The sequence below is a fragment of the Kogia breviceps genome, chromosome 19, assembly GCF_026419965.1.
Source record: "Kogia breviceps isolate mKogBre1 chromosome 19, mKogBre1 haplotype 1, whole genome shotgun sequence".
Taxonomy (NCBI): Eukaryota; Metazoa; Chordata; class Mammalia; order Artiodactyla; family Physeteridae; genus Kogia; species Kogia breviceps.
This window is the reverse complement of record NC_081328.1, coordinates 3962525-3989084: the sequence shown is the minus strand read 5'-3', so window position 1 is coordinate 3989084 and position 26560 is coordinate 3962525. Positions and strand designations below refer to the sequence as shown.

Below are 26560 nucleotides of genomic sequence, written 5' to 3'. Positions count from 1 at the left end.
TTCCATTTTGGTCAGGTGTTTTTATTATGATTAAGCTGGCTTTCTAAAGGGACACGAGAAATTCTACACTTTCTCCGGGCTCTGCAAGAGTGTAAATAATTTATATGAGAGTAATAGAAAAATTACCCACAGAGCAATTCAGATCTGGAGCCCTAATGAGGAAGGACATCCATGGACAATTTTAAAACATCATGGTTGTCATATTCAGATTTTCTAACATTCCTTGAGTCAGTAATTATTCCTTGAACTCATTCATGAGAATTGAGATCAATATAGTAAAGTGAGCACGCCCATTACCTTATGGGGAGGAAAATAAAGGGAAAAGTGTCACAAGTGTAACAAGCAGACCAGACATGTTGCAGAATGCATGAAAGCGAGACAGAAGAACAGAGCAGATACAGGGAGCCAAGTACTACCCAACGTGCTGTACGGCAGCAGTCCCCAACCTTTTTGCCGCCAGGGACCGGTTTTGTGGAAGATAAGCTTTCCACCGGGGGCAGGGGGGCGGCGGTGGGCGGGGGGGAGCGGCTGGGGGGTGCGGTGGTTGGCAGGAGACGGTTCAGGCGGTAATGGGAGCGATGCGGAGCGGCAGGGGAAGCTCCACCTGCACGGCCCCGGGCAGGGGTTGGGGAAGCCGGACAATGCCCCAGTCGACAGGTGGGTGTGCAAAGCGGAGGAGTAGCTCCTCAGGGCGATGAAATGGGAAGCAGTGCTCAACCTCCTCCCTCTGTCCCCCCCCCCCCACTAGCGGTGTGGCCCATCAGTGGGAAGCCCTCAGAGGCTCTGGTTCACAAGGGGCCAGCCCACCCCACCCGGTAACCCTATCAGTGACCAAACTACATAGAAAAGCACAGGCAGAGAAACAGAGGGTCTTACGAGCCTTGCAAAATATGAATTCACTGTTTTTGTAGGTTACAAAATAGTCAAACATCAGTAATAACATTTGATTAATAACCTCCTTTGAACCACCAGGAAAGATCAATACTTAACTGCATTAAAAGAAAGAACAATATCCACAGGTAAAATTACAAAAAGAAGAAGGAAAAACACTTTTCAATAAGTAAAGTTAATATTGTCAGTGATGATCAAGAGACCATTGCATTCACAGAAAAGAATCAACTCGACTTCTGCCTTAAGATTGAAATTTCTTCCCAGAAAATCTCTTTGCCAATACCTAAAGAAATGAGTAAAAATTAAGAAACGAGCTACCTCTCTCCCATTACAAAATGTATCAGGAAAGAAGGAAGGAAGGGAGGGAGGGAGGAAGGAAAGAAAAAGAGAGGAGACCTAATTCAATTTGAGCAGAGCTGGGGATAAACTCGATTCTGCTCCTATGTCTGTTTCAATCCCTAGAAACCATTCTGGTGAAGAGACATAAACCTGAAATTTTACTAACATTCCCAAGTCTGGAGAGATGAAAACTGAGGAGGGAGCTTTATCTTTTGACTCTTCTGATCAATAAATAATAGAGATTACTGCTGGGGAGCAGTGAAAGCATGAGCTATATTGCTGGGTGGCCTCATCCAATTGCCAGAGTAAAAACACTGCTGATAGAAAAGATTTTTAAGAATGAGCAAAAAAAAAAAAAAAAACTAAAAGAGTAAATGTGAAAAGTATATTGGTGCTGACTTTTAGGAAGGTGAGTTGCCACCCTCTATCAAACTAGACATGATAAATCCTTCCAGGAATTTATGCTAAAGAAATACTTGCACGAATGCCCAAAGATGCAGAGATGCTCAATTTCCATGTTGTTGATAACAGCAAAGTTGCTAACATCCTAAATGTCCATCAACAGAGACGTGGTTAAGTAATTTAAAAGGCTACCTTCTCAAGGGACACGCGGAAGCTGTAAAATTGGATGAGGTAGATCCACATGTCAACACTAGATTTACCATCAACTCATTTGCTTAAGTGAAAAAGGAAGTTCCAGAGCAGCACGGATAATATTATCTCACATGCAGATTTTCCCATATGACACCGAAGACATAAACACACACATATGTACAGGCCTCAGCGGGGGAAACGACGAACACTGGACTCTTGACGGCGGTTATCTTTAAGAAGAGGAGCCCAGGAGATATGGAAAAGGGGACTTCTTGGTTTTGCTGTACTTAATTGTTTGATTTCTTTCCATGACAATATGCTCGTGCTTCACTTGTATAATATTTGCTTAATAAACATAAAACATGCTAAAATCATTCTATTCATCAGTGTTCAAACTGTGTACAGTATTCAATTATAATTTTTAAAATATTATAGCTGTTTACTTCATGATTCTAATTCTTATTTAGTACACTTGTGTTTTGGCCTCCCCTTTATTTTTTTAATTAAGCTTGCCAGAGTTATGTACATTTTGTTCAAAAACAAAAAACTAAGAAGTAAAACTACCACTTTCTATTTTCTGATTCATTGATTTTTGCTTGTAAGTTTATTATTTCCTTTTTTCTTCTTTCCTTAGATGGATTTTGTTGTTCTGTTCTAGAATCTTGAGCAAGAATAGAGATCATATTTTATTTATTTTCATCTTTTTGTTGTTCAGTGATGGAAGTTTTTAGGGTTATAGATTTTATCTAAGTAGAACTTTGTCTACATCCCAAAGCTTTTCCATGTGCTGTTTGTATCGAGCTAATGCTTACTTGCTATGGGTTGGGCATTGTGTTATGAACCTCACATACAAGGTAGGAACACTCTGTCTCACTTTACATGGGCGAGCCAAAACATCTCTTTGGGGAGTGAGCACTCCCTCACTCTTGGCCCACGTGGCCCGGGGAGCGTGGACCCAGCCTGACTTACAGGCGTGGGCACAAAAGCCAGAACTTGGCCATAGTGATCTGTTCACAACCAGACCAATGACCCAAACCCAGTTAATTAAAACCTTTCATGAGACTCTTACTAAGTCTTAGGCAAAAAAATACACTCTTTATCACGGAATCTTTAGCTACATAACAAAATGAAAACAGGTGTCTTTGCCTCCTTGTGGATAGAGTTTGCCTGAGATTGAAAACAAACACAAGGGTGTGAAACTGTACTGTCTAAGAGCAGGAGAGTGAATTTATCCAGAAACGTAGCACAGCAGCCCACTTGGCACTTCTGGCCATGAGCTTAAAGTACCACAAATCAGCACAGTTGTAGTTTCTTGAGTCATGTGCAGTTTGTTGCCTGGGTCCAGGCTGAAATACATCAAGATTAGGGACGAAGCAAGGTGGAGTGCGTCGAACAAATACTCTGAAGTCAAAGAAGAAAAGGGAGTTAAGGGAGGGATTGTATGAAAACCATAGAACCTAAGCTGAGTGGAAGAAAAGGGAAGGTGTGAGTGTGTATCAGTGAGAAATGGTCAAACCAGTGGATCTGAGGTGAGTGACTAGAGAAATAAGATGTGATGTTACAAGGCTTTTGGAGACAGTGCAATTATTGGTCATGATAAGACCTAAGGCAGTACTTTTGAAACTGTTTTTGACCTTGACCTAGAGTAAAAAATACATTTTTGATCACAACCCAATATACATATACATACATGCATCTCTACATGCATCTCTCTCCATATATTTAATTTATTTATTTATTGGAATTGGCTCATATGATCATAGAGGCTGGCAAGTCCAAAATACTAGCTTTAGGCTAGATGCTTTATCTGTATCAAGTCTAAACCTTACAGCTCTCCTACAGGCTCTCAGATGCTGGGCCAGGCTCAGAAAGCTGAACAGGTGTCAGTAGGGATGCACTGCAGACCTGCCTGGCTGTGATCTTTCCACCCCACTGCACCTGCACTGACCTGGGGGCCAACCGCGTGCCCCGGAAGGCTTGTTAGCACATGTTCTCTATCAATTTGGCCAACACACATGACTTCACAGAATAGCAAGCATTTGCCACCAGCCCCGCTGGTCCTTTTGTAGAACTAACCTTGCCAGGTGTACCTCTAGCATCCTTGGATCGAGTACCAATTATAACTGAAGTGCAATGTCATTAGTCACACAATTTTGAGCAGCTGCAGTTTAACTTCATTAAATTTACATCACCAAACTGACATAATGAAGGATTGCTGACAGAAGGAAAATAGGTATAAATCATACCTTCATGTACATTTGAATCACGGTGGAGTCACATCTAATACTCAACCACTAAGTGTAGACACTCTTAATTCAGTAAAATTTATCATTAAAAGATCCTTGGAATTTATAAACAGATGAATTTCTGATCAAATACCCGTTACAGAAATAAACTGGGATACATCAGATCAAACCTAACATCCCCATTTTACAGACGAGGGACTGAGGGATTATAAGAAAGAGTAACTAACATTTATATTGTGCCGAGTTCTGGAGTTGAAATATCTGGGTTTAACCCTGACTCCACCATCTGTCAGCTGCCTGATCTTGGACAAGTGACCTAATCTCTCCTGGCTTCAGTTTCCTTTTCTGTGTCATGAAGATAACAGTAATGTGACTGTCTATCATGATTGAGTTGATGTGAGCAGTAAATGAGTTAGTACCTATAAAAGGCTTTATAGAGGGCCTGACTCATAGGAAGTGCTCAAAAAATGGTAAATATGTAATTGCTATTATTCCCTTTTACTTACTTTTAGACATGACAATGGGAACATCTTGAGGCCAAACTTATGGGATGGGTGCTTTGTATCTTGTTTTCAAGGGTATCTCCACAGCAGGAATAAAGGACTTTAAAACATGTCATTCTCTTTGAGGAAACAGTGGCTTCTTACTGGAGAAAACTGGAAGATTGTGAGCTCCATGACAGTGAAAATAAATCTGCCTTGAACACATTTCCCCAGCACGTGGTGGGTGTTCAGTAGGTCTTTTCCGACTGATATACTAACTGACCATCTAGTCAGAACAGAAGGCAGGCACTTGAAAAGCTCATTAACAATAAACGGAAGAAAATAAGTGCCCATCAAAGAAATAGAATTTGGCCAAAGGAATGCCAAAATGGAATTTATAATGTTCATGGATCTAATGAAAATGTATAGTTGAAATGACATTTAATGATACAAACGATATGCAGTCAAATGCAAATTGTGCAGTAAAGATCACACAGGATTAGGGTATCTGTTGCCATGGTGCCAGCCTGGTGGGCCTAAGGGGGTGACGTTATTGGCGTCCTCTCCCCCGCTTTCTGGGGGTCGAGAAGTCGGGGCCCAGCTACTCGGAGATGGAGGGCTGTCGTGACCTGCTCGGCCTATTGGACAACGACGAGACCACGGCCCTACGCGACACCATCACCAACCGCCTCGTACGGCCTGGGGACCCCCAAGATGCCGTTCGTGCACTATCCGCGTGCAGTCAAAGCGCAGGAGAACCTCTGAGGCGTAAAAAAGTCCACTGAGGGGCTTCCCTGGCGGCGCAGTGGTTGAGAGGCCGCCTGCCGATGCGGGGGACGCGGGTTCGTGCCCCGGTCCGGGAAGATCCCACGTGCCGCGGAGCGGCTGGGCCCGTGAGCCGTGGCCACTGCGCCTGCGCGTCCGGAGCCTGTGCTCCGCAACCGCGTACCGAAAAAAAAAAAAAAGAAAAAAAAAGTCCACTGAAAAATCATATTTAAGTACTTGGCAACACAGTGAGTTATTATACCTCCAGCTACTGAAAAATACCATCTTATTCAGCATGCAAAGGATTACTAGAAAAAGCAGTCACAACTGAAATCGAAGGAAATGCCAGAGCCAGTTAAGACAGAGGACATTAGACTCTTTGAACAGCAGGAGAAAGAAGATAAAAAAGCTGAAAAGTTGGATTTTCATCGATTAGGTGAAGAATTCTGTCACTGGTTCCTTGAACTTCTTAATTCTCAGAATGGTAAATTCTGGGGCCACGTCAAGGAGAATGGGGTCCACAGCACTTCCGGCATGACGTCAAGCTGAGGCTCCGTGACAACACATCTGAAACCAAGTGTGGTAGAGGCTACCGTGGAGCAGAAATTGTGAGACTTCGTCTGCTGTCACTAGTGAATGAAGAAGACCTTTTTCTCAGTCCCAACCTAAATTCCCATGGACTGAAATGCACTTCTCCTCCCCATGGTCTCATTATGGTTGGAGTTTGCTGGGACCGTCCACCGAGGGAACACGTGTTCGGGCATTTTTGAACAGATTTTTGGACTCATCCACCGCCCTTTTGTGGAGAACACTTGGAAAATCAAATTTATCAACCTGAGAATTATTGGAGAGAGTTCCCTTGCTCCTGGGACATTAATGAAACCAGCTATTACACTTGAACCAAGTGATCTAGAAGCCTCTTATAATGTAACACTTTATGTGGTCCAGTGAAGTACGACTCAATGTAAGGCAGCCACTGGATAGTGGGACTGGAGACCAAACTTTATCTAGTGGAAAGGAGGCACTGTTGAACAAAAGAGAATTAATTTTACCTAGCCCGTGAAGCATTGAGTACTATATGTCAGTCTGAAAAATCCTGTATACAGAAATTCTTCCAAATACTACATCTGTAACGTTTAAGTGATTTCAGATTCGGGGATTGACATATTTTAGCTGAAATGTCTTTCTTGGCTACAGGTTAACATATTATGTGAACACCTGCATCCTTCTCCTTGAGTTGCAGCAAATGTTCTGAAAGCTTCATGCAATTTATCAAATAAATCCCACTTCAAATGTTGTAAAAAAAAAAAAAAAAAAAAAGATCACGCAGGATTAGAAATTCAGAAAAGAAGTTGCTCACTGAAGGCTGGAAGAATCAGAAGCCTGCGGAGAGGATTCCTTTCTTTAACACTTAGAGTTTGGGTAGGTGGAAGGAAAGGAGAGAACCTCCAGGCGAAGGGAACGGCATGAGTAACAGCAGCGAGGTGGCAACAGACGTGCGCAGCTGATGAAATGAACCGGGAAGAAATGACGACTCTTTTTTAAGGTGTGGCACGTGGTACCTTGGCCGAGTTGCCCACAGTAGCCGGTGCAGTTTGCGACACCGTTTTTTGAGATCTTCCTTGCGTTCAGGAAAGAGGAGGCCTCTTTATCTATATATGGAGGCTTAGGGTCACCTGAACAGGTGCCTCAGCACAGCCTCTAACTTGGATGGGCCCAGTAGGCCTACGAGGAATAACTGGACGTCACCCAGAGGTAGGGCTATTGACAAATATGTTTGAGAATTTTGGAAAGGGTGTGCGTGTGCATGTGTGTGTGTCATCTAGTTTACGGGTACGGAAAAGAGGGTCGTTAGAGACAGAAGGAACGGCAACGCAGGGACAGGGCGGTCACGAGGTGGTGGCCCTGACATCAGTGTCACATTGTGGTCAAATTAGCCCCTTCCGAGGGTCTCTCTCTGGGTGGCAAAACTAAAAAGAGCTGTTTCGCCAGGATCCCAAGCTGCTCTCCTGGAGGTGAGCAGAATCTGAAGGGACTTAATCACCCAGTGTCTCTGTGCCCGTCCTCCTACACGGGGAGCCACCTACAGGAGAGAGACCCGAGTACCAGGCACCAGGAGACGAGAAGCCAAGGACCCCAGGTAATGGCAGTAAAGTGAAACAAGCATGCCAAGGTGTTCAAGGTCAAAGGCGGCCCCCGAAACAGCTGGACGGCAAAGGTGGTCCGCATCACCGGAGAAGGCGTAGAAGGCATGCAGCTCAGGTTATATGGGAGACCCCAGCTCACACCGAAACTGTCACAAACACTCTCTTTTGGGCAATGTGACCCCGAGTTTTCTGCTGGCCAGACTCACGTGGACCCTCGTTCGGTGTGCTAGAGCCCCTGCCTGCCCTCACTACTAAATAAGGATCTCTAGTAGAGGACCCAGAAAGTTCTTTGAATAACAAGCATTTACCCCGAGGGAAGGGGTTATTCTCACCACTGAGGAAGTCCGGACTACTCTCATTTCAGAGACTTCTTGAAAGGTGCAAACGTGGAAGGTGGCAGTCTGGTCACTTAGCACATAGAGGCTATTGACACAGCAGAACTGTTAGAGTGAGTGATGCTAGCTGGTGGCACGGAGAGGACATTTGGGTGACAGTTGTAAACAATTTCGAGTTGGCATGCTCGGCCGATGTCAGCCGGTGTCTGTGGCATGCATTAAACAGGCCACAAATCCCGGGCAAGAGGGACAGTCCGCCATCAGCAAATGTATCCTAAGTCTTCCTCCGTAAGAATTTTCCTGATGACAGTGTAGGAAACAAATCTAGATATTCCACTGAATCAATGCTGTCATTAACAGATTTACAATGTAATCAATAATATAGGCACTTTAGGCAAATGAACCACATAGGAATAACAGTATTAAATGCCTGACAGCTTTAGAAGTTATTTATCTGTCCCTCTCTCTATAAATCTATATGTATTTTTCTATCAATAGAGAAAAAAGGAAATGCATATAGAAATACAGATATATTCCTCTGAACAACTACCGGCCTCCCCTTAAACTTACCCCAATTTTCCAATGGCGTTGCTAACTACAAAATAAAGTGTGCCATCGGTTTATCAAGCACATCTTTAGGAGCTGGCATAAAGTTTCCATGCCCCAGAAGATAAAGCTTTTGCACAAGACAGAGAGAAAAAGACTCACGGGAGCTTACTGGGGAGAACCTTCTACGCCTTTCTGCCTTTGCATCCTATAAATATTGTCCACTTTGCAAGTCGGAGGTATCCCACCACTTTAATATTAATTTGCATTTCCTGTCTTATATTGATTTGGCTGGAGTTTGCATAAGCTGCGGCGCCTTGCCCACCAAGAGAGAAAGTCATTCAAGTAAACTTTTCTTTCTTTCTGGAGTTCACCCCCGTCCCCTCCTTTTCTCTCTCCCCCTTCACCTTCACCCCTCTCTCAGCCCAGCTCTGCCCTTCCCTTTTAAAAAAGTTGCATTCGTTCTTTACAAGTGAGTAAGAACAGAACCAAATGTTTCACGGCCGCTCTCCGAGCTCACGGATTAGCATGAGAATGAGCGGCCAGCGTTTCAACGGTGCACAGTCCAGTGGATGAGAATGCGGGCTCCAGCCCGCTACCAGGGGGCTCTCCGGCTCCTGCCAGATGTCCTAGGCCCAGGACACAAAAGCAGTGAACCCAGGGCTTTAACAAATCACCTTTCTCTGGGGCTAATCACTCAAGAAAAGGTTTTGTTGTGGGTTTGGAGAGGGTCAGGTTGGTCTTTCTCCAGTGATCTGTAGCTTCGCCCAGGCCCTCCGAGCCTTCACCCCGGGGGCTTTCTAAAGAGACCTCTTATTTCTCTCCCCCCGATGCAGGGCTCTGAGGGCAAAAGCTGCATGCCAGGGTCTCCCGAAGGCTCAAGGGCTGCAGGGGGCTCGTTAATCAACGGTGGCCACGTCGCTGGTCCGGCACTCACTCTGTCTGCACAATAAAGACTTTAGCAAGAATAAAATGGCTCAATGGGCACGTACAAGGTCAGGCCTAGTGGCAAGATGGTTCCGGTGTGATCACAGTCGGAGGAATCCTGCACCTCCTGGAGGGAAGGCCCACAAACTGGGAAGCGGTGCTTCTCAAAGTGTGGTCCCCGCACCAGCATCATCAGCATCTCCTGGGAACCTGCCGGGAACGCAGGTTCTCCGCTCTACCCTGACATCCCGAGCAGAAACTCTGGGGTGGGCTCAGTAATGTGCTTTCAACACACCTGCCAGGGGACTGTCATCTCTAGAAAGTCTCCTTAGTTCCAAAGAAAAGAAACTCTAGGAAAATTCTGAGTTTTTTACAGCAGTTTTACACCCGTACCCCTTTTTACTCTCATCTTAGAAAGATAGGGTGACCAACCACCCTGATTTGTCCAAGACTGTGGGGCTTCCCAGGAAGTGGGACTTCAATTCTAAAACTGCGCAAGCGCCCGGGCAAGCTGGGACAAGCTGGTCACCCCGTCTGAGGAGCAGGGCCCGTCTGACTGTCCCTGGACGGACCTGCATTCCTTTCCACCTGTCTGCTGCCGCCCAGCTGCTCCGCACCTTCTGGGTGGGAGGGGACAAAGAAAAAGAGCTTATTAGCGGGGGAGCCATCAGCCAACGAGAGAGTTCTCATAACGCAAGAACGACAGAGGGCTCAGAAGACAACGAAAGGAAAGCAGCAGCTATGCAGAAGCCGTGGATTTTGTATGAAAAATGTCTCCTTTGACAAATAAGTGCTGCCTTTCGAGAAAAGGCTCGGAAGCTTCTTCCTGCACTCAGGATGACAGGGTGTATATTCTTGGTCACCTTTCCATAATCTTAGCAGAAAAATCATTAAACCAGTTAATTCTTTATACTCCCCATTATACATTCTACATATTTCAGTTAGGATGCTGTCCTATTTCATCCTGATTTATCTCCTCTGCTGCTCTTTAGGAAGTCAGGGATCTGGGCCCCGAGGTTAAAGGTGAGATTTAAACCAGAGATGGAATTTGAGGGAGTTCCCTGCTCTTGAGAGTGTATATGGAAAGGGAAGAGCTGCCTTTGAAAGTCAGGGATCTGTTAACTGACGGGATGCCAGACACAGGTGGAAGGAAGGATTACAGGTGGTCACTCTGGACTGGAGGGGGTACTTATGGGATAGGCATGCAACGGTTACAGCACCGCCACGCTACCTGACCTAGAAGTCTTACACCACAGGAAGTGATGTGATCCGGCAGCTGTGCAGGACCAGAGAGGTAGTATTTGGTCCCTAAGATAAGAAGAAAAGGTCTGGGAGTGACAATGAGGAATATGCTCATTTGCAAAGATGGCAACGCATTATCAAACTCCTGATCAAATCTGGGAATGTTTCGTTTAAAAATTATAGAAAAAAAAGAGAAAGGGAAAAATTAAAGTGCAGTAAAAGGGGCATAGGTTTTGGAGCTCAACAACGCCGAGTTCAAATCTCTCCCTTTCACTTACTTATTATGGGACCCTGGGCAAGTTACTTAAGCCTCCTTTTACCAGAAATCTGGACAAATAATATCTGTCTCCAAAGGGTTCTTTGAGAATTAAATAAGGTAATAACATCCTTTGCAGGGTACCTGGTACACAGCAGGTGCTCCATAAATGCCGAGGAGCAATGTGATACAGTAGCAAGGGTTTGGATTTTTGCTTCAATAGAGACTTAGGTTCCAATTTCTAACTCTGACCCTTTTGAGTATGTGTCTTCAGTCATTTAAGCTCCATCTGTGAAATTAACTGTGTTTGTCTCTGAGAATGCTTTAAGGAGAAAACGCGCTTTCATACACAAAGCGTTCAGCACTTGGCTGGGTGTCAGCACCCCCCTTCCCCAAACTGTGTTAACCAAACCCTTCTCGGAATTCCCACATAGTTCTCTTAAACTCCTCCCGCCCCCTCGTGCACTGTCACTGGGTACTTTCCAGGCTTCTCCTCTCTAAGTTCTCCATGTGTATCTGTGTGTCTCTAGCACCTGGCAATGAACACTGAGATGAACTGAGCCGCAGAGAACGGACATCTGGTAACTGCCAGGACCGCTTTAACATGACCCCTGGATCTGGGAAGGGCAGGTGGGAGAATGCCTACAGGTTCACTGATTCTCTGTGGCAGAGCCTGGGCACCAAGGGGTGAGGGGCAGGGCTTGGACTCAGGACCTCGACCCCTGTGAATGCTCCTCCTACAGTCAGGCCCTCTTTTTTTTTTTTTAATTGAAGTACAGTTGATTTACTATGTTGTGTTAATTTCTGCTGTACAGCAAAGTGACTCAGTTATACATATATATATATATATATATATTCTTTTTCATATTCTTTTCCATGATGGTTTATCACAGGGTATTGAATATAGTTCAATACTGTATGTTGAATACAGTAGGACCTTGTTGTTTATCCATGCTACATATACCAGTTTGCACCTGCTCACCCCAAACTCCCTCTCCATCCCTCCCCCCTCCCCCTTGGCAACCACAAGTCTGTTCTCTCTGCCTGTGAGTCCACTTCTGTTTCATAGATAAGTTTTTGTGTCATATTTTAGATTCCACGTATAAGTGGAATATCATATAGTATTTGTCTTTCTCTTTCTGACTTACTTTTTTTAAAAAAAATTTATTTATTTTTGGCTGTGTTGGGTCTTCGTTGCTGCGCACTGACTTCCTCTAGTTGCGGCGAGAGGGGGCTTCTCTTCATTGTGGTGCGCGGGCTTCTCAATGCGGTGGCTTCTCTTGTTGCAGAGCACAGGCTCTACGCGCGCAGGCTTCAGTAGTTGTGGCACGTGGGCTCAGTAGTTGTGGCTCTGGGGCTCTAGAGAACAGGCTCATCAGTTGTGGCACGCGGGCTTAGTTGCTCCGAAGCACGTGGGATCTTCCCGGGCCAGGGCTCGAACCCATGTCCCCTGCATTGGCGGGCGGATTCTTAACCACTGCGCCACCAGGGAAGCCCCTGACTTACTTCACTCAGTATGATAATCTCTAGATCCATCCACATTGCTGCAAATGGCATGATTTCATTCTTTTATGGCTGAGTAATATTAAATTGTGTCTATGTACCACATCTTTACCCTTTCATCTGTGGACGGACACGTAGGTTGTTTCCATGTCTGGGCTGTTGTGAATAGCGCTGCTCTGAACATAGGGGTGCACGGACCTTTTGGAATTACCGTTTTGTCTGGATCTATGCCCAGGGGTGGCACTGCTGGATCACACGGTAGCTCTATCTTTAGCTTCTTGAGGCACCTCCACGCCGTTTCCCACAGTGGCTGCACTGACTGACGCAGGCAGGCCTGCTTCTTGCTGCCCGGACTGCTGTGAGCCTCCCGGGCTCTGAGGGTCTGGGAACCAAGTCAGGTGGAGTCAGGGTTGGACGTCACCAGACCTCTGGTTGGGTTTTGTTTCTGTGCTTCTGCTGTCCCGGCAGTGAGCAGCAGGGAAACGAATCCTGGAGTCGGAGTCGGCCTTTGGGTCAGGCCTCCAGGCTCCACCGCTTCAGGCTGCATAAACCTGGGTGAGAGCTGCGGCCCCATCACCGTGCAGGGGGCACTCACCAGGCCCAGTCCTCCCGGGTGGTCTTCCCTGCACCTTGTGAGGCAGGCAGGAGCCAAGACCCAGGTGTGGGATCACACCCAGATGTGACCTGGAGATCACTGAGCTGCCTGAGGTCACCAGCTGGTTGGCAGCCCACGTAGGACTCCGGGCAGCCTCTCTGATTCAGGCTGCCCTACTACACGGCCTCCTCCAAACCCACCTCTTCACCCCCAGTTCCCTCCTCCGCAAAATGAAGGAGTTCGATGCAAGGAGCTCTAGAAGGGTGAGCCCAGGACAGACCACCTAGTCCTAGGACTCTCCATCTCCTTAGCTCTGACCGGCGGAGGCTGGTGGGGGTAAGGCCACACGCTGCGAGCGAGCCGGGCAGCCTTCGGGTCCCCCGTGAGCTTGGGGGGCGCGTCCACAGGCCTCGGCCTCCTCAGAGATGGAGACGGTGATGGTGATACGAACGGTTACAGCGCCCTAGGTTTGTGGGGACACATCTGTGAGGAGTTAGTATATATGAGCCGCGTGGAGCCACGCCGAGCGCCGAGGGCCACCACGTGTCAGCCGAGGGTCCCCCTGTCACGGGGTGGGGAGCCACCTCGCAGTGACCTCAGCGGGGGCCTGGAAAACAAGGCCTGGCTTTAAGCCCAACTCTGGGGCTCTGTCCCCTGTATCCGCTTGGTCCCCCGCTGCCAGCCTGACTCACCCACTGTGCTCAGAGCGGACCCACCGCCTGCTGACGATAACTAACATCCCCGCGTCTGCCGTGCGCGCGCCCTTTAATACGCCCTTCAGAGCGCACCCGACAGACGCCGCGCGAGGACGAGGAGACAGAGGCCCAAGGGTGCTGAGTAAGCGGCCGAGTCTGATGTGAGACCCTGGAGGTAGGCTAAGCAGGGGTTTCGCCGAGCAAACTTTCTAGAAGGCGTTGATGGAAGGGGAGGCCGCTTGACCTTGAGCTGGTTTCCTAGCAGAGCCTCTGCTCCGCAGGGCTGCTTGCAGCGCCTCTGTCCTGGACGAAGAGAAAGGCACGGGGTGGGCTGAAGGCCGACCTCTCAGCGGCTGTCGTTCTGTAACAATTTCCACTTGTTCATAAACCGCGAGCGGAAGCTGATGCGTCTGTGGCCCCATCAGGGTTGCCGGCGGGCTGGTCCCGGGCTCGGCCTCGGGTTCGGGATGGTGCTGGCGAGCCCGTGGGAAGGCTCTTTGGCTCGCTGGGTCCATTTCCAGTGCAGAGTGGACCACGCAGCGTCGCCGAGGGAGACAAAACCAGGCTCCTTGCCGTGCTTTTGTTGCAGTGTCGCAAGCAGATGGCAGCACGAGTCCTGCTGTGGCCCAGTTCAGCGGAGCAAGTACCACCAGCAGATCACCAGGGGCTGCCTCTGCACCGGCGATCAGGGCGAAAAGCAGCCCCGGGCCCCAGTCAGCTGCACAAGGGAGGCCCCATCACCCACCTAACTGCCCCCAAGCACAGGACCAAGAGGAGGTAGAACAGAAGCCAGGCTCCTTGCAGAATGGGCGCTGGAGAAGAGCAGCCCAGGCTGACTTCCACTGGCCTCTAAATCTTGAACCGGTATTCGAGTGCTATTTAGCGTCGGTGAACCGGCACTTGAAGCAGAATTAACTGCCTCCAAATTGTCTCTTTCCTCCCGGCCACCCATTAGCTGTTCTGGCGGAAGGATAATGACACTTCAGGCAATGCAGCCGCAGAATCGAGCCTTGTTCATCGCATCCCTGGAATGAGTTCAAGAAAGTAAAAACTTTCCCATAATATATTTTCCCCCAGGGGGAGAGTGAATAGGTCACCATTCCTTTCTCTTACAAGGAAAGCATATTTGTTTGTTTTCAAATAATGAAATTTTGGAACCTTTCGGATTTCACGGTAGAGGACTGTTTTTGTTTTAAATTGTAGTAAAAGTGTCTGAGCTTTATTTCTGTGCTGGTTTGTTTTACCCAAGGTGCGTCTCCTTCCTGGTGACTCTCACTGCCCAGAGAGAGGGAGCTGGACGTGACTGAGGTCAAGACGGTGCTGCTACATGGTTCCCCTTCAAGAGCCTTTTCAGTCATTTTGGGAAATTGGTGTTGATGTCAAAGCTGAAAGCCGGATCCAGCAGAGACTGAGAGTGACAGTCGTGGAGCCTCTGGCTCCGTCAGAGAAAGGGAGGTGCCCACATAATTTTAAATCCTTTTGAAGGCGCTCAGTGTTCTCGAGGAGGAGCAGGAAGAAACCAATGAGGAATTTAATGCCTATTTTCCAACTAGCAACGGACTCGAAGCTGAAATACCCCAGGATCAGTGATGCCCCAACTGCAGATCAACAGGGCCTGAAAGGGTCTAACCAGTAGTACGTGTGTGTGTGTGTGTGTGTGTCATGTGTGTGTGAGTTCTGCTGTGGCCAGGTCCAGCGGGACAAGTACCAGCATCAGCTGATAGTGAAGAAATACAGTTTAAAAGCTGTTTTTTATTTCAGGGCATGTTGCATTTGTAAACAGAAAATAATACTATCTAATTCGTGTCATCGTTTAAATCAGGGCCCCCAAATCAACTGTCCACAGAGGAGACAAGTGGTGTGAACAAGTGAAGCAGCGGAGGAGAGAAAGCAAGTTAAAGCGACTCAAGCCTGTCGTTGCCAAGTCCCAATGCACACCCAGGACTGCCATATATGTTCATTTTTCAGGAGACCCTGGAAGCTCTGTTTTTTTCAGTGTGAAACTTTTTTTTTAAATTGGCTTAGTTGTTAAACACATATACCTAACATCCCATCTACGGGCCTCATCCAGCCCACGGGCTTCCAGTTTGAAACCTCTGGTCTAAATCAATGCTTTTGCCTGAAGAAAAGATAAAACAAGTGCTTCGCTGATATTCACAGTCTCATTACTGGTGCCTGGAGCCAGTGGAAACAGGGGGAGCTAACACGGGCCGCTTGGAAGGAACTAAATCCCTTTTCAAAATTGGTCCTAAACCCGCAAGCCCTGAAGTGTCGCCTAATGTCAACATTTTTTCTCTTCCCCTCTGTTCTCCACACCTGCCCTGCCCCTCCTGCCACCAAGCTTATGTTGTTTTAATGTCTGGCTGGTTGGCTGTTCATAACTCAATAGAGGAAATGAATAAGAAACACATAAGTCTTCTGCTTACTTGTCGAGTCAACAGTAAAGCAGTCTCACGGCTGAAACCCCTGTGGGTTCTTTAGATTAGGATTGACATAAATACACTACCGTGTGTAAAACAGACAGCTAGTGGGAACCTGCCGTACAGCACAGGGAGATCGGCTTGGTGCTCTGTGACCACCTAGCTGGGTGGGATAGGGGTGGGGTGGGAGGGAGACGCAAGAGGGAGGGGATATATGTATACATATGGCTGATTCACTTCACTGTCCAGCAGAAACTAATACAACATTGTAAAGCAACTATACTTCAATAAAACAAGAAAACAAAGGGAAAAAAATAGGCCTTGGGTTTTCCAGGAAGCTGTGAGATGTGGGAAGGGTCTGTGAACAGGAGGGCAGGAGTCCTGCGATCAAATCCTGGCCCTGCCACTAACTAGGTGTATGACCCAGGTGAGTCTCATCTGCTTCCTCAGCGGTGATGGGGAGACTTTGGTTGGCCTATGATGTCCAAGGCTTCTCCCAGTTCTGACTGGTCATCTGTGAGGTTTGCTCTTCTCGTCTTTTCTTTCTTTGGATGGAGGGCAGAGGCTGAACTTGAGCACAAATTGAATTCAGCTGAGCTTGGTATCAGACTGGGTGCAAAGAGGAGAATGCCCAGTTGAGTAAAAGCCTAAAATCCCATAACTAAAATTACAGCGAGATACTATCTTGAGGTATTATTCCATGTTTGCACACTTTCTCCTTTTCTTTTTTCCCCTTCCTCCAAGTTAAGTAAGTAGCTGGTTCTGCCTTTATTGCTACTAGCAAAGGATTCAATAGAACATTCTAGAAAACAAATGATAATGTCTTCTTATTCTTGGAGAAGGCAGAGGTTTCTTAAACAGGATATTAAAAATAACGGTAAAAGAAGATTTTCTAAAAATAAATTAAAATTATTTATAAATGGATAAATTGGACTTCATTAAATTTAAGTACTTTCATTCATTAAAATATTCTGTTAAGAGAGTAAAAGAAAAGCTACTGACTGGGACAAAATATTTGCAATGCACATAACCAGTTAAGGACCTGTATCCAAAATACGTGAGCAACTCCTACAAATAGATAGTTTTAAAAAGAAAGAAAATCCAGTTGAAAAGTGAGCAGGATACTTAAATGTGCACTGCACAGGGCTTCCCTGGTGGCGCAGTGGTTGAGAGTCCGCCTGCCGATGCAGGGGATACGGGTTCGTGCCCCGGTCCGGGAGGATCCCACGTGCCGCGGAGCAGCTGGGCCCGTGAGCCGTGGCCGCTGCGCCTGCGCGTCCGGAGCCTGTGCTCCGCAACGGGAGAGGCCACAACAGTGAGAGGCCCGCGTACCGCAAAAAAAAAAAAAAAAAAATGTGCACTGCAGAAAAGGGACTTCCCGTCTGCGCTCTACACCACGCCCCTCCGGGGAATGCAGACTGAAACCACAGCGGGATCTTACTGCACGCCCGCCTGAATGAATAAAACTGAGAAGACGGAAAATATCAAGCGCTGATGAGGATGCATGTCGATCAGAACTGTCCCGCGTTGTGGGTGGGGGTGTAAACGGCAAGACCTTCTCAGGCGGAGCACACACCTGAACCGTGTTCCAGAAATTCCACTCCCGCAACGGTGGCCCCAAAGCAGTTCTACTCCATTACAGACGGGTGCCTGTGTCCCCAAAGACACACACGGAACTTATCAGAGTGACTTTACTGTTAGCCCCAAACTGGAAACAGTCCCATGGATAAATCAAGTATAGCTGATTCAAACAATGGGCTGGTACATGATATTAAGAAAGAACTGCTGACGCAAGCAGCAACACGGATGAATCTCACAGACTTCTGAGAGTAAAAAAAGAGAAAACACACAAAAGAGTTCATACGGTATCACTCCACGTAACTAACAGCAAAGGCAACCGTTGACGAAATGAAAAGACAAGCTACTGAATGGGAGAAGATTTTTGCATATGATATGATTAATAAGGGCTTAACACCCAACTTATATAAACAGCTCACACAACTGAATGTCAAAAAAACAAACAACCTGATTAAAAAATGGGCAAGAGAACTGAATAGCCGTTTTTCCAAAGAAGAAATACAGATGGCCAACAGGCAAATGAAAAGATGCTTATCATCACTAATCACCAGGGAAATGCAAATCAAAACCACAATGAGGTATCACCTCACACCTGTCAGGTAGCTATCAGCAAAAAGAACACAAATAACAAACGTTGGAGAGGGTGTGGAGAAAAGGGCATCCGAGTGCACTGTTGGTGGGGATATAAACTGGTGCAGCTACTGTGGAAAACAGTATGGAGGTTCCTCAAAAAACTAAAAATAAAACTACCTACCACATGACCCAGCAATTCCACTCCTGGGTATGTATCCAAAAAAACCCCACACAAAACACTAATTCGAAAAGTTACATGCATCCCAATGTCCATAGCAACCTAAGTGTCCATTAACAGATGAATGGATAAAGAAGATGTGGTGCATATATACAATGTAAGACCACTCAGTCATAAAAAAGAAGGAAATTTTGCCATTTGCAGCAACATGGATGGACTTGGAGGACATTATGCTAAGTGAGATAAGTCAGACAGAGGAAGACAAATACTGTATGATATCACTTACCTTCTCTGGTCCTTTTCAAGTCTCTTTTCCAGCAACTCAGGCTTCCATCTCGTGGTGTTTTCTTTCTCCCTTCAGCATTTCTTGTGGTACAGATCTGCTGGGGATAAATTTTCTCAGGTTCAGATTTTCTGAAAGAGTATTTCATCTCCATGTTTGATGAATATTTTTTCTGGGCAAAAAATTCTAAGATACTTCCTTTTTTTTCTGACCTCCATTTCTTATTCAGATGAAATGTTAACTATTACATTTTATTGTTTTCCCGTTTCTAATGTGCCATTTTTCTCTGGATACTTTTAAGATTCCCCCACCTTTTCTCGCTCTCTCTCTCTCTCTCTCTCTCTCTCTCTCTGTGTGTGTTTTGGCAAGGCTTTCATTTGTGTTCAGATGCTTAAAAAGTTCTTAGCATTCACTGCTTACAGAGCACCAGCCCAATTTGCCATCCCAAATGAACTGTCGGAAATAGTGGGGATAAAAGGGTTTGTTCTGCAGAGCATCTGAGCTGTAGAGCCTCACTGTGACTCCACCCCACCCTTCCCTCTCTGGAGCCCTCCTGGCCCACTACTGGAATATTCCAATCTTAATTAGCAGTGGGGTGTCCTGGAAAGGAGCTACATTTGTATGTGAGGTCTGCAAGCTGCTAATTATGTGACCCTTTGCAAGTGACTTAAATCTTCGGAGCCTCAGGTCTATCACATGGGCCCCTATCTTGCAATACTGTAGCCAAAACTGAGATCGTATATAGAAAAGACCAGCACGGTGTTTGAGGCATGGTTAGACGCGCAGTCTCCTTCTCTTCAAAGCAAATATACTCAGGGTTTCTTCACCCCGTGACCAAAACTGGTCTCCGCTGATTCTCACTGACTTCTCTGCTCAAAATTTTCTTACCACTAGCTCCTTCCCACCTAAAATCTCACTTGAGGCCCAAGGCCATCCCAGGACTGCTCCCGTGACCCTGCAGCTCCCAAGGGGCTCTTCTCTGAATCTGCCCTTTACATGCACGGCCTCTCTCCCGTCTGGGTCCGCTGAGCCATGTCTTCTTATATCCTAGGATGGTTTCCCTTGGACCAGGTACTCAGCAAACCCTCACTTGCCAGGTTTCACGAGACTTTCCAAGATTGTGAAACCTCTTTATTTACAACTAAAGTTTTAGAATCCTCAGCAAATACGTCAGCATGCCTAATGGGTGAATGAGTTGCACTTGGAATTCCACATGTTTTTTGATGAGGAATCACTTTATTTTTTCTAAAGCTCTGCGGCTTGCCTCAAATGCTCTTGTCGACTCTCCTGAGTGTCATTATGGGGGGGCTCCAGACTATCTGACCCCATGTTGCATTTTCGAGTCCTTGCACACATGCTATGAGCTCAACACATATTTGTTGAATAAACAAATGAGAGGGGGTGGGAAGAAAGGCATCACCTAGCCTCGCCTCCACACTCAGTAAGCTCAAAACCCTTGGCAACTTAAAGCAGCAATAAACTCTGCCAAGTCGGGAACTTCTTCCTCGCACCAGATCTCATCCCAAACTGCGACGTCAATCAGAGGATAACACGGATGGCTGTTATAGTCGTAAAAATGCCTGAGGACGCCACACACATGCCTCCCCAGGTCAGATAATTTTCTAGAGCCTGGATTCGCTTATAAAAGTGACATCCTTCCATGTATTAATGCAGTGATATAACCATTTTTGCATTTTCATGCTCGCTTATTTGTACCCTCATGTCCTTTTTACACTGATTTTATATTCATTTGCACTATAAGATACACCAGATACACACCAAATAACTATGCATTATATTTTGATTACTGAGATCCAGAGTGTGGGTAAAACAGAGCCACGACACCAGTAGATCAATAACCTGCCCTCGAGTCCTGTGTCCGCCAGTAGCTTACTTTATGTCCCCGGGGAGGGCTTCTTAGCTCCTACTCCTCTGTAAGCTGAGGGGATGTGAGCTAAAACCAGAGGCCCCACTGCAGCTCCGGGACTCTCTGTCCACAGCTCTGCCGGCGAGCTCATGAATATACACACGTCTCGGGACAGACTGTGCTCTGTAATGAACGTGTCACTTTCACTTGGCACTGAGGCTGTTGTTAATACTCTGCCAATACCTGTGGCGCTTGAGGCACACACGCAATTACCCCCTTGGGGGAAAAAAGGATCCCCCAAAGAGGCAATGTCAAAATAACTCATATAATCCAAATCTGGCCCTGCAGAGAGCAGCTGGCTGGCTGGGGGAAGGTGAGGGAGGAGAAGACCTTCGGCCTCTACGCATATGATGGGACCTGTCCCTTGGATAGCGGAGCGAGCAGTTTCTTGAGGTGTGATTTAAGAAGGTACAGGGACACAGGCAAAGTGTGGGGGGATTTCTCTGAATTCCGGACAATCCTGGGGGCGAAGGAGGCAGTGGCCTCCTAAGAAGGAGGCAAGCACAGCCTTTCCTTAGTCTCACAGCGACGATGACACGGCGAGGAGAAAACCCTGGAGACTTTTGTCTGGGTAACACTTAAGGACGCAGGCCCCGGGCACAGGGCAGTCTCCGATCCCGGGAAAAGTGGTACCGTTCTCACAGGGCCTTACTCTTTCCTCCTCACCGATCAGAACAGGTCGCGGTGAGCCCTCCTATAGGAATTGCAGGACATGTAAACTTCTTTTCTTTTTTGGGGGGGGCTGCACCACGAGGCATGTGGGCTCTTAGCTCCCTGACCAGGGATCGAACCCACACCCCCTGCGTTGGAAGTGTGGAGTCTTAACCGCTGGACCGCCAGGGAAGTCCCAGGACATGGAAACTTCTGAATTAGGGCTTTGACTTTGAAAGCAATTTGAGCTGTATTTTAAATTTTTTACGTATTTTGACGTTGTTTAGAGTTAAATTATTCTCTGTCAGGTTAAAAAAAACAAAAAGAGTGGAATTCTCTTCAGTTCTTCCTCTTTCCTCAAGTCCTCACTTGCCATCTCGACCTGAACACTCACGCCATTTCAGACTTAGTTTCTGTTGTTAGCTCCTTCGCCCACTGCTGGAATTGGGGCTGTTCATGTCCCGAAGAAACAACCTTTGGCATCCGAGGTGGGAGGGGGCGGGAGAGGGAAGGATCGGGAGTTTGGGGTGGGCAGATGCAAACTATTATCTACAGAATGGATAAACAACAAGGTCCTACGGTACAGCACACTGTACCGTACAGTCCTACACTGTACTCAGTGTCCCAGGATAAACTATAGTGGAAAAGAGAATATGAAAAAGAATATATGTATCTGAATCGCTTTTCTGTACAGCAGAAATGAACACAACCTTGTAAATCAACTAGACTTCAATAAAATTTTTTTTTTTAAAAAAAGGCCAGGCATTCCAAGTGCTGACCCCACATTCATGTTGTAGAAGCAAAGTTTCCTTAAAAAAACAAAACAAGGCAAAGCAAAACCACCACCACCACCACCAACAAAACCTTTGGCATGAATTGGTAGTTTCCAGGCAGCACTTAAAGCAAGGATCCCTGCCAAGGGGCCTGGACCCGGCAAGACAGTTGATAAAAAGAAAACCTAGGAGATCACGGGAGACAAGGCTCACATATGGAGGCTCTAGAGGAGGCTGCATGAGCTCAGACCTACACCCTTTCTACAGGTACTGTGTAGATCAGGATAATAAGCTCTAGGAGACGGGCTAGTCTGGGTCACTCCTTCCTTAGGAGGTTGACCAGGGTTTGGAATAATGAGAGAACATGTTAAACCAGCTCTGCTACTATAGAAAGAGTTGACTTCGTGAACCAGACCTAAAAGGCAAATATCCCGATGGACCACAGACATAACAACTCCCTCGGGCGTCACACATCTTCATGAAATTGGAATTGACAACGATGATGTAACATCTTGATCTTCCAGGAAGGTCTAGGAATAAAAAATTATTAGATTCTAGTCCTGGTTCTGAAACTTGAGGTCAATCACTTCCCCACAGTGACGGCGTTTCTTTATTTATAAAGTTGTTTCCCGGGATGAACGATTATGGACAAAAGATAGTCCTGGTTGAAAGGTTCCAACTAGAGATGGAGGATTTTGATGAACACACAAGTGCAGCTTCTCTGCGTGGAGCTGATCTCGGGGCCTGCTGCGCTGGAGCCCCCTCCTTTTCCCACGGCCACAAGCCTCATGACACTGGCTTCTGTCCTTTTTCCTTCCTCCTACTTCCAAAGGGCTCCACCTCTGTAGGGTGGAGAAGGTTTAGAGACCCTTGTTACCATCTCAGTGAGATTTCCTGAGTGTATGAACATGGAGAACAGAAAACCAGGTTTTCAGGACACCCACAAAACTGGGCACCCTTTACAGTATTTTCTGGGGAAGAATTTTCGTTCCCGTAAGAATTAGTGTCTATTCCTGAAACCCTAACGCACTTTTCTTCCCACTGGATGGTTCCGCTTTTCTGGGAGGATGTCTGCCAGTAATTTCCCCACGAAGCTAGATCTAGAATAGCCAATATTGGGAATTTTCTTGAATTTGTGTGTGGACATTAGATTTGGAGGATTTCCTGAAAAATGTTTTTTTAAAAAGCCCAGTCAACTGGAAGCCAGTGTGTCCAGCTCTGTTGCTACAGATGTGGGGGGGTTCTGAGCCAGTGACTTGACTTCTTTGGGGACTCAGTTTATACATTTGTAAAGTGAGAGTGTTGACCTAAAATAACACTTGGGGTTTCCCAGCTCTAGCGTCCAATGCTTCTATGTTTTCAGTATTTATTGATGTTTTAAATAATGTCACTTCATTCCCAGAGGCCCCTGGATCTGCCATACCTCTCTCCAGATTCCTCCACAGATAAATAGTTCCAGGTGGAATTCGTTTAGATTTATTATTATTATTTTAATAGCTACCATATATCCAGCGCTTACTATGTGCAGAATATATATTATCTGACATAATCCATGTGTAACCCAAATACTAGGCTTACCTTCCTCCATATTTTGGGAAAGGGGAATTTGTCTTAAAACCGTTTCTTGCTCCTGCTGGCAGCTGCTTCTCTGGGCTGCATCCTCCCTGCCGCTGCTCTAGGTTACCTCTTGGACAACGCTCCCTGTGCCCTGAGGCGCTACCTGAAACCCTGACGCTGTGATCCTCCTTCAGGTGACCCTGCTGCTGTGCTGGCGTCAGGGGATGGGAGATGCGGAGTGGTACCTCGCTTCCCTCTTGTAACTCTTAATTCCTCCATCCCAACCATACATGTCTTCGTGGGGTCTGTGTCTTTGTTTTGTTTTGTTTTTTGGCCACGGGGCTTGCAGGGTCTCAGTTCCCTGACCAGGGATTGAACCCAGGCCCCGGTAGTGAAAGCGCCGAGTCCTAACCACTGGATCACCAGGGAATTCCCGATCCTTTGTGTTTATAACAGATGTTATTATATTATAGAGTTGAGGATAACTACTCCTATCCAGCAGAGGAAACAATAACGCACAGCGGGATGTGAAATATGATTGTGTCCAGAGCCCCAAATAAGACAATGAATGAAGACAGATGGACGGACGGGTGGGTGGGTGGATGGTGACAGGAAGCTCTTTGCCATATCCTTTAGGGAAGTAGCTCTCAGTTCATAGTCTTGTTCTCTGTCTCCAGAGCCGGCCTTCCCTCCTTATGCAAGAGGTACCTTCTTTTATTCTTATTTCAAACCTCTACTTGTCTTTCAGAACCCACATCCACAGTCCACAAGGGTCGACCTTAGCTTAGATTCCATCACCTTCCTCCTCCAGGGCAAACCACAGGTCATACCAACCACAGCAATGCATTTCCCCAAAGTCTGAGTTACTAAGCAGAGAATCACATCACAGGCTGTTTCATCTGAGCAGTTCAGTTATGAGTCTCCAAAACACATTAGACAAGTTCAGGGTGAGTTTTGACCCTTTAAGTCCCTTCTTCTTCAAACCTCTCCTCTCACGTGAGGTCTAGGTAAGCTTCCCCATCCTTGTTTTTGTTTTGGCCGAGCCGCGCAGCACGTGCGATCTTAGTCCCCTGACCAGGGCCTGCGCCCGTGTCCCCCGCAGTGGAGGCGGGGGGTCTCACCCACTGGGCCGCCAGGCCAGTCCCCGGCCTTCCCCGGCCTTCCCACAGGTTTCTTAACTATAAGACCCAAGATCTACACACACCTTCCAACATAAACACACACGAATTTTTTTTACAGCACATACAGTGTATAGAAAACATGAAACGCTTTTTTTCCTAAAAGCAGCATCATCTGCACAGATTCCTCGGCCCACCACAGAGGTGATGCTGGACCTTATGCCAATAGCAGCGCTTCATTGTCTTTCTGGCAAATCATGCCCAGAAGAGACGGACGTGAACGAAACAGTGCTTATTTTCTGTCTCTTCAAACCACAAACCCATCTATGTCGAGTAGCTGCTTGCAAGCACACAAATACTCTACATAATGAAGATTCAGGGGCTAGCAGCCTGTAGACATCATGGAGGCCACGCTGGTTAACTGTACTGCTCAACTCTTCTATATCCTTTCCTGCTCCCCTTCTATTACTGAGAGAAAAATGTTAAGCTCAGCATGAGTTAAAACCGATGGCCCCGGCTCTAATCCATTACTGCATCAATCATTCCAACAATCTCCTCTCCTTGTTAACATGGCATCTCCCACTTCCATCAGCCATCGATTTACTTAACTGTTCAATTCCAGGAGTCATGCACGATTTTTTTCAGAATCATTAACTCATACTGCTGAAAGAATAACTTTATCAACTAGAGTACAGTTCTAACATACAATTCATTTTGCCTTTAGTCTTACAGATTTCACTCATATCAAAAGTCATTAATCTTGGGATATGATCCTTATTTCTTCTGAATTTTATTTTTTATACAGTTCTTATTAGTTATCCATTTTATACATATTAGTGTATAGATGTCAATCCCAATCTCCCAATTCATGATCCTTATTTCTAACGTGTGGCCCTTTTCAAGTTTCGCTAAAAAGTTCATGGTAGGGCTTCCCTGGTGGCGCAGTGGTTGAGAGTCCGCCTGCCGATGCAGGGGACACGGGTTCATGCCTCAGTCCGGTAAGATCCCACGTGCCGTGGAGAGGCTGGGCCCGTGAGCCATGGCCGCTGAGCCTGCACGTCCGGAGCCTGCGCTCCGCAACGGGAGAGGCCACAGCAGTGAGAGGCCCCCATACCGCAAAAAAAAAAAAAAAAAAAGCTCATGCTATTTACCAGTTCCTTCTACTTGGCAGGAACGCAACTCCAAACTCTCCTTCCAACACCAGACAGTTGCTAAAATCTCTATCAAGTTATTTATTTAGCTTTCTAACTGCTACTCTCTGATGGGTTCCTTGGGGTTATTATCCTGAATAGGAATAGTTTAGAAGTCGGTGAGGGGAATTTTTTTTTTTAATTGGGGTATAGCTGTTTTACAGTGTTGTGTTAGTTTCTACTGTACCGCAAAGTGGAGCTCCCTGTGCTCTACAGCAGGTTCTCATTAGTTCTCTATTTTACACATACTAGTGTTTATATGTCAATCCCAGTCTCCCAATTCATCCCACCACCTCCCCTCCCTTTGGTGTCCATACGTTTGTTCTCTACATCTCTGTCTCTATTTCTGCCTTGCAAGCCGGTTCATCTGTACCATTTTTCTAGATTCCACACATATGCGTTAGGATACGGTATATGTTTTTCTCTTTCTGACTTACTTCACTCTGTATGACAATCTCTAGGTCCATCCACGTCTCTACAAATGACCCAATTTCGTTCCTTTTTATGGCTGAGTAATATTCCATTGTATATATGTTCGGTGAGGGGAATTTTTATGCAAATGTTAGGGCTCCTGGCTCTATATCTCTCATCTTTAGAGACTTTCCCTTCCATTTACAAGAGCTGTGTCAGCCCTGAACTCTGGATTCTGTTTTTTGTTGTTGATGTTTGTTTGTTCCAGTTCAGTTACATTACCATTTTCTCCTTGTATTCTAGTTCTGTGTGCAGATGAAAAGTGGGAAGTGCCCTCA

The 26560-nt window shown here is 46.5% G+C and overlaps 1 long non-coding RNA gene and 1 pseudogene across 1 annotated transcript in view; one reads left to right on the top strand and one right to left on the bottom strand.

The window, feature by feature from the left end:
• Positions 1 to 26560, bottom strand: part of LOC131746817 (uncharacterized) — a 420909-nt gene that overhangs the window by 117093 nt on the left and 277256 nt on the right. Inside the window, exon 3 of the long non-coding RNA XR_010838306.1 lies at positions 18599 to 18692. This is a non-coding gene — a long non-coding RNA (uncharacterized lncRNA). The remainder of the gene's footprint in view (positions 1 to 18598; positions 18693 to 26560) is intronic.
• Positions 642 to 6285, top strand: LOC131746321 (uncharacterized protein C3orf38 homolog; annotated as a pseudogene).